Genomic DNA, 8,847 nt, shown 5'->3' on the forward strand with positions numbered 1-8,847 from the left:
AAATGCGGATAGTGCCTGACCCTTCCTGGAGTGACTGAGTCTGACCTGGGAGAGAAAGGGCAGGTTTGGAAACACACACTTTAAATGAACCAACGATCTTCTGGGTAATTGCATGCTATGCTAAATCTTTTTTGTTTGGTTGGTTTGGTTTGGTTTTTTTTTTTTTTTTGAGTCAGGGTTTCTCTGTGGAGCTTTGGCTGTCCTGGACTCACTGTGTAGTTCAGGTTGGCCCTCAGACTCACAGAGATTGGCCTGCCTCTGCCTCTCTAAGTACAGGGATTACAGACGTGCACCACCCCACCCAGCTTGAGACACCAAATCTTGAGAAGCACATTTTAATAATTTCATAGTTTTCACTTCTGACTGCCAATCCCAATCACCAGAGCTTTTTGAAAACAATGGCAGTTTGCATCTCATCTAGAGAGTTGAATTTAATTGGTCAGGAGCAGAACCTAAGTAGCAGGATTTTCTTATTTTTAATTGCACTAACTATCCAAATTCACAGCTAGATAGAGGACCACTGGAGGAGACCACACTTAAGTTCTGTACTGTCCTCAAATTACATCATGCCCACTCTCCCTCAGTACTAACCTCCAGGCCAAATATTTAGCAGGAATCCATCCCACAAATATAGTGCCTACATGCTTGTTGGTTTGTGGGTTTTATTTTTGTTTTTGTTTTTGTTTTTTTAATCTGTTGCTAGGTAATAATTTTCCTCAAAACTTAGAAATTTGAACCAGGGAGCACATATTACTCATATATAATTTTGGGTTTTGTTTTGTTGTTTTTCAAGACAGGGTTTCTCTGTGTAGCACTGGCTGTCCTGGACTCACTTTGTAGGCCAGGCTGGCCTCGAACTCACAGAGATCTGCCTGCCTCTGCCTCCCGAGTACTGGGATTAAAAGCATGCACCATCACACCCAGCTTATCTCACAGATTCTAAGGAACAAGGTTATGGGTCTGACTGACCCTGACTCTGAGTCTCTTATGAGTCCATTAGAATGCTGGCCAGGTGTGAAGTCATCTCCAGACTTATGTGTGAGGTCCAGTATTGGCTCATCATTTGTATTGTATTCCAAGATCACTCTATAGGCACCATTTTTTAACTCCATTTTATTTGAGGTTCCTTAAACCTCTACCTCCCTTCAACCCCCCCCCCCCGCCCAACCCTAGGAAAGAAAGTAGGTTAGAAGGAAAAGGGGACATAGACCTCTTTAGACTTAGTTACAGATGTTTAGGGTCCTCAGGTCTTTGGAAAAATACCAATCTTAGTCACCAGAATAGCTATCAGTCCACCAAATGGCAAGCAGTCTTCTTCCTCCTCCATTTGTCTCTTCAAAACACTCACCTTCTCTCTCTCTCTCTCTGCTCTTGTATTTATACCCTCTCTGAGTCTTCTGAATTAAACCATCTCCAGGTGGCAAAGACCATACCCTGCAAAGGCAGTTATCAGCTGTAGATAACTAAGGCAGTCCCATATCCCACACTTTGGATTAAAACAAACCAAAAAAAAAAAAAGTGTACATAGCATAATTGAGTTTTTAAAGATACCAAAACTTACACTACATAACTCACTTGATGATTGGTAGATCCTAGATTCACTTTCACTTTTTCTCACTGTAGTCAGACCCAGGTCCTGCTGGGATAGCTAAAAACACGCTGACCACTTGGAGTTCTTGAAGCATTCTTCTTGTATGTATGTGCATGCATGCTCACACACACACGCACACAGACACACACACACACACACACACACACACACACACACACACACACACACGGGAGTTCTCAGAGGAATATAGAAGAGGTTTTTAATTGCCTCTTTCAGAAGTGACAGGCCACTACTTTTGACACTCTTATTCAGAAGTAAATCTAGATCCAACTCCCCTCCCCCACAGTCATGATACCTGAAGGCAGGGACCACTGAAAATCTTATTAGACACTCTTCACACAAATATTAATTAGATGCCCCAAACCTCAGACCCTCAAAATAACTGAAGTCGGGGCTGTGGAGATGGCTCAGTCAGTAAAGCACTTGCCTTGCAAAACCTGAGCCCAGAATCCCAGAACCCATGTAAAAAGCAGCTAGAGTATCACACGCCCGTGACCCCAGCGATGGTGAGATGGGAGGCAGAAACAGGTGGGTTATTGTAAGCCCCCAGGGCAGCTACTCTAGCCTTCAGGATGATGTTTCAATCCAGTGAGAACAAAAGGTGGACGTCATCTGAGGACCAGCATCTGAGGCCATTCTCTGACACAGACATACTGTGCATGCACACACCCACAGGTGTACACATACAATGAAAGTACACATCTGTGCATAGGGAGGAGAGAGAGAGAGAGAGAGAGAGAGAGAGAGAGAGAGAGAGAGAGAGAGAATATGAGAAGAGGGTAGAAAGGGAAGAAGGAAGGAAGGGTCTACCTCTTGCTTACCTTAAAGTGGGTGTAGCATTCAATAGCCAGGTGTCCTCCCAGTCATGATTCAAGAGGTGAGAGACACAAGAGTTTCATACCACCAAGATCCCCATACAAAAGAAAATCTGCTATGTGCAGTGGATTCAGCTGACAGTGTCCATCTGCTGCACCTCGGGGAAGCCGCAGCTTTCGCACCGAGCCACATTGCCCTAGGCATGCTTCTGCTTAAGAGCTGAGGCCAGAAGAGGTCCTCCCATCACCCTCTCGCCTGGCACAGAGTGGTCTGTGGACAGCCCTCATCCTGGAGCTCCCCTGTGGAGAGGTTCTCAGAGCTGCACTGCAGCCTGCAGATGAGCCTACAGAACCTTCCCTTTTCCCTAAGGTCCAACCGCTATCACTGGAGGGAGGCTCTCTTTTCATGTCTTCCTGTCTCTCCTCTCTGTCCTTCACTGGCAAGCCCCACCAAACCCTCGACACTTACGTCTGCCTTGCCTTCTGCATCCTGCAGCTGACACAAGTAGTACCAGGATTCGCCCAAGAGAGAACCTGGCATCTGAAGACTGGATCATACTATTGGAAATTTCCAGGTTGCTGCTGGAGAAATCTTCAGAAGTAGGGCCCCCACCTTCTGCCCAGGACTATCTGTGCCCCACATCCCACTTGGGTGTGAGTCCTCCTGGACCGCTGAGGAGTAAACAAGAAGGTTATTCCTCCTTCCAGAAACTTCAGCTTTTACAGATAGCGGGCCTAGAGCTCCATCTGAAAGCTGTCCTTGCCAACCATGTCCCCTCTCTCTCTTATCTTTCTGGTTCCTTTTAGCACCCTGGTTCATGAAGGGCCTGAACTGACTAAGTACCTATGTGCCTTCATTTCATTGGTCTACAACATGCAAACGTGTGGTGTCTAAGATTACTATACTCACCTGCTTCAAACCAAAGAAAGAGCAAGGTATGAAGACCTCACAGAAAACACTTACCCATCAGGCCTGAGAGTGACACTCACCACTTCCACTTATTCTCCAATCAGCAACTAGGATGGATTGACCCTCTTCGTAACTTAACATGCCCTAGGAAGGACCACAGCTCCAGCCGTCTAGATAAGGGATTAGATTTTACAAGAATTGAAATAGATATTTCTTATCTGGTCTTGTATTGTCCCCTTTTCTTTTCTTTTCTTTCTTTCTTTTTTTCTTTCTCTTTTTAAGATAAATTTAGCTTAGTAATGGTATGTCAGAATCTGGTGAAACTCATCTGGGTGTGAACACTTCTCAAACACAAACACCCACCAATGACCCTTCCCTTTTCTAAGGAGAGCTAATGACCTTACCTTAAATAACCCATACGCTACACATCCCAGAACACCAAAACAAATGAAACAACTGAAGTTCATTGAAACAACTTAAAGGTTGATGAGGAAGAGTAACCAAACACAGCAACAAGAACCAGCTGAAACTGGTTCTAGCTCAAATTACTGTTGAGACAGACTTACCTGACAGCGAACACAAAGGACAAATCAAATCTGTGCTCTAGTGTTTGCCCAGCAAACACGCAGAATGCTTCCCCAGGAGTATCTTCTAGTAAAATCTGTTAAAGGCTGTCAAAGGATGGGCATCCCTTGGAAGCAGACACTAATATGGGGGTTTATCACCCACTTCAGTGACTGAGGGGTATGCTAGACAGAAGAGATGTCAAAGAGACCAGTAGGACCTGCGGAGTATGGTTAGATGTTCACTCTCCACACTTTTGGAGGCAAGGCTGGAAAGAGAGGACAGCGATCTTAGGAGCTTCATTCTGCTTCCAAGCGCTGGAGCTTAGACTCACACTCGGTGGACTGAGAACGCTGCCACCCATCTCAAAGGACACGATTGGCAGCTCTTGGAGATAGGCTTACTGAAGCACAGGCTCAGTTAATTTAAAGCCAGTCCCAGGGTCTGTGGTTACCATGGCTATGAAACTTCTCATTCTCCACCTCTTGATTTTTTTTTCCGAGCCAGGGTTTCTCTGTGTAGCCTTGGCTATCCTAGACTCACTTTGTAGACCAGGCTGGCCTTGAACTCACTGAGATCCATCAGCCTCTGGCTCCCTGAATGCTGGGATGACAGGCATGTACTGTTGGGCCTGGCCCACATCTTGATTTAGACAAAGAGTTAAAAGTAAAATAACATTACTTAACTGTAGGTAGCTTGTGCCAGTCTGCCTACCCCCTTTGCCTCTGTGACTGGCTGCTGTTTTCAAAGGAAATGAAACAGCCCTGGCTGGGCTTGCTTCCCACACACCCACCATGCTTGCTTTATTGTTTCCCGCCCTCTCCAGGTGATCGCAGATTGATTAATAACTCCATTCCACCGCTGACCGCTGCCCCAGGTGCATCTAGTGATAAAACCATTGCTTGTTATCCAGAATCAGTTCTTTGTTTTCCTTTTTTAAAGGAGAAGGGTTTTTTTTTATTATATTGTATGTAAAAAGAAAAACACGTATACCTGAAAGTGTACAGGACATATTAAGGTGTCTATGTGTGTGATCACTAAATTATTGCTTGGCCATTTTTGTTCTTTTTTAATTTCTCCCTTTCCTCCCTCAAAAACATCCCATTGTTGAGGAACCCTCTGGAATAAGCACTCAGACACCAGGGAGAGTGGAAGAGAAGTCACCAGTGAGCGAAAGCCAGGACAGCTCCTCAAAAGCTCTTGGTATTTGACCCAGTATGCGTTTTCATTTTGTATGGTAGAACCACACCATGAGGTGGGCAAGCAAGCAAGCAAGATTCTGCAGAAGCGAGTGTGACAGTCAGCAGCCGGCTGAGGGCGATGACCCATTGTTCCAGCAATTTCTCCAGGTCATTCTGCTGCTGCAGGTATCATGTGAAGTCATGCTTGGCAAATAGGGCAGGTACTACAGTGCTTTGAGTAAATCACTAAACAGATCGATGAACCATCATCTAATAATTGGTCTTGTGTGCTGAATTCCACCTTATTCTCTCCTCTCCGCCTTCATAACGCGCTATGAATCTTCCTTACAGGAATGGGCTGGTACCCCTGGTATGTCATTTGCATTGTGCTCCGCTGATTCTCCTTTGTGCCGCTAGCGTTAATCCTTTCTAATAACTTTTTGGCAGTTTCCTCGTACTACTCCTGTTTAGCATAAAAACAGCATCCGTTTAAAACCATGCACGTGGCTTTCCTGCTGGCAGCATTCAAGTCTAATCCTCTAGGACTTGGGGGACCATCGTTGTCAGTGAATCTACATGATTCTGAAGCGTCACTGTGCCTTCTTGAACAATGAGTTTTTCTTGATTTGAGTAGAGGGCTGGCTATGCTGAACTTGGCGGCTGCCTGTCGAGCTCAGAGGCATCGGAGGCCATGGACCCCGTCTGGTTATTGGATTATTAAGATGCTGTGTTCCCTAACAGCCAACAATATGAATAACCTATAAGCACAATGAGGAGAACTTTATGGTACAAATGCAAGAGAGTCTGGTGGGAAAAGACAGAGGACCTGTGGAAGAAAGGGAACTGCATCAGATTTGGGGATGCTACAGGACCATGCAGAAGTCAGTCGGGTAAGTGAGAATTCAAGAAGGTAACAACTCTTCTTATCCTTGCCTATTTCAGAGAAATCTGCTCTTTGGGAAATGTTTGCTGTATTTATATAACTAGAACCTTCTAATGTGTAACATTTAGGGTCCATGTAGTATTTTATTTTTTTGTCTTAAGATAGGAAAAAATGCATTATCAGAGTTTTCAGTGTTTGTTACAAGTTTTTCTCCCTTATCTTGGATTATTCTTTATTTCATATAGAAAAATAATTTTTTAAAAAGCATTTTAATAATCCAAGGAAAATCATGTGGGCTATATTAAATCATCTTGAAATATAAAATACTATATGATCTCTCTTGTATGTGGAGGTTCGGAAAGGTGGTCTTCTAGAAGCTGAGAGTGAAATGGTGGTTATGAGGCTGGAAAGTGGAGCAGACATGAGGTAGAGACCGGTCAGGGGGTACAGGTACAGTTAGATAAAAGACTTAGCTCTGTAGCATCCTGTAGAGTGACCACAGCCACAAATGGCCTATGACCTGTTTCAAAAGAGCTAGAGAAAAGAATCTGTAATATTCTCAGTACCAGGAACAATACAAATTTAAGGTGGTAATCTCCTAATTATTTTTATTTGTCCGCCACGTAATCTCTATATATTTAATTACTGTACTTGCTCCATGAACATATGCTATAATTATTACATGTCAGTCAAAACTAAGCATAGCTCGGTGGCGGAAGACTTCCCTACCATTTACTAGGCCCTTGGTTCAATCCCTAATATAGAAAAAGATGTGTTCACAGTAACCTTTACATATTTTAAAACAGACAAAAGTATTTGTTTAAGCTACTGCTGTGAAACAAAGATATGCCAATATGTACTTCTGTAGACTATTTTTATTAATTGTAACTTGCTTCTGTTTATAGGGAATTGATGGTTCATTTCTCATCACATAAAGTATGTGTTCAACTTACTAATTCTTTTTCCCACTTTGGGTTTTCAAGGCAGGGTGTCTCTGTGTAGCCCTGGCTGTCCTGGAACTCACTCTGTAGAGCAGGTTGGCCTCGAACTCGAAGATGCACCTGCCTCTGCCTCCCGAGTGCTGGGACTACAGGTGTGCGCCACCACTGCCTGGCCAGCTTCTTGATTCTTTATATATGTCTCACATTGGCATTAATTTGGTGTCAATCTAGCCTGCCAAACCAACCTTAAAGAATTACCTACATTTGCACACTCTTGTACTTCATTGGCAACTGGCATACCATTAATAGTTTCTGCTTTGCTTTTAGATAAATTAGGGGCAGGATGATGAAGCTTTATCTGGGTTTATGCAGAAGGAAATCTTGACTTTGCAATACCTAAGTTCACTGAACAAACCAATGGTTGATTAATTAGCAGTGTCAAGTGGAGTCTGTGTTTTCCCTCATTAAACTCTCAACTTACTGAAGCTGTTAATATTCCAGACCCATACCTTATCTTCCTTGCCTAAAGGCCTATAGGTCATATTTTCCTTCTTTAATGGACAAAGGTTGGTCACCTTTCACAGCATGTGCCTCTTTTTGCATCTATTATTCTCAAAAGGACTGTTCATCTTAACCAAATATGATTTTTAAATGTGTGAAATATCACACCAAAAACCTTCTTAAGAGACCAAATTATCTGTATTAAATTAACTGCTACCTAGATGCAATTTTGCCAATACTCCTCAGAAGGAAAAATCTTAAACCATCTCAAAAGCCTTATAAGTGTTATAATTTTAATTGGGAGGGGGGGATTTCACTTGGGTTTATTTGTTTGCTTGCTTGCTTGTTTTTCTGTTTGTTTATTTGTTTGTTGTTTGACTGGGTATCCAGGCTGGCCTTGAATTTTAGTTTCTCCTACCTCACCTCCCTAAGTGCTGGGATTACAGGGGAACACCACCCTTCCAAGCTGGCTTTGGATCTTAAGTGTCCTCTTAAGCCCCATATATTACAGGGGTGTATTTAGCCTTTGGCATTGGGAGGTGGTGGAGACTTTAAGAGAAACTTGTGTCGCCTGGGGTTGCATTCCCATTGGAATGGGCTGCCTCACTATAGATCCCAAGAAACAATGTAAAGCAACCAAAGGCACAAGACAGCCGCTCCTCCTCCTCGAGCTGACTCCTATCGGGTAGTCACTGGAGCATGGAGAGCTAACTAACAACTTAGGGGCTCCAGACAGCACACAGAATTCCCCCTTTGCAGAAGGCACACTTCAAGATCACAAGCAGCTGCCTAAACTACAGAGTGTCACACTCGGCATATTACTCATTCTTGTATATATACATACTGGTGTTTAATTATGCATATATATATACCTATAGATGTATGTATGTATATATACATATGCTTAATTTATAAATTAGGAACATTAAGAGGGTAAGAAACAAAACTACTGATTTAATACAGCAATTATAATAGCATACTGTCCTCTCAGAATAACTCATTGTGCTATACTCACATTTCTGGAACTCTAGCTCCTCCTCCTCCTCTTCCTCCTCCTCCTGCTCCTCCTCCCTCTCTCTCTCTCTCTCTCTTTCCTTCTTAGCCACCATGAAATAAGCATTTCCAGTATAAACCAGAGACATGAACGGAGGAGGAGCTAGAGTTCCAATATTCTTTCCAGAAATGATGATGTGACCTTATACAACGACTACACATCTGAAGAAAAGAGGAAACTGATAATGGCATCATGAGCTCCGTCAGGGCCACTTGAAGAGAAGCCCTTTGGCACCACCATTACAACCACCAACCTGATAATCAGATGGCTACTAAGTGACCGACCCTAAGAGAAGGGAAAAGACAGGTGTATTAGTCAGGGCTCTCTAGAGCAATAGAACTTATAGAATAAATCTACACACACACACACACACACACACACACACA

This window comes from Acomys minous (genome assembly GCF_964271855.1).
Source record: "Acomys minous genome assembly, chromosome: 2".
Classification (NCBI taxonomy): Eukaryota; Metazoa; Chordata; class Mammalia; order Rodentia; family Muridae; genus Acomys; species Acomys minous.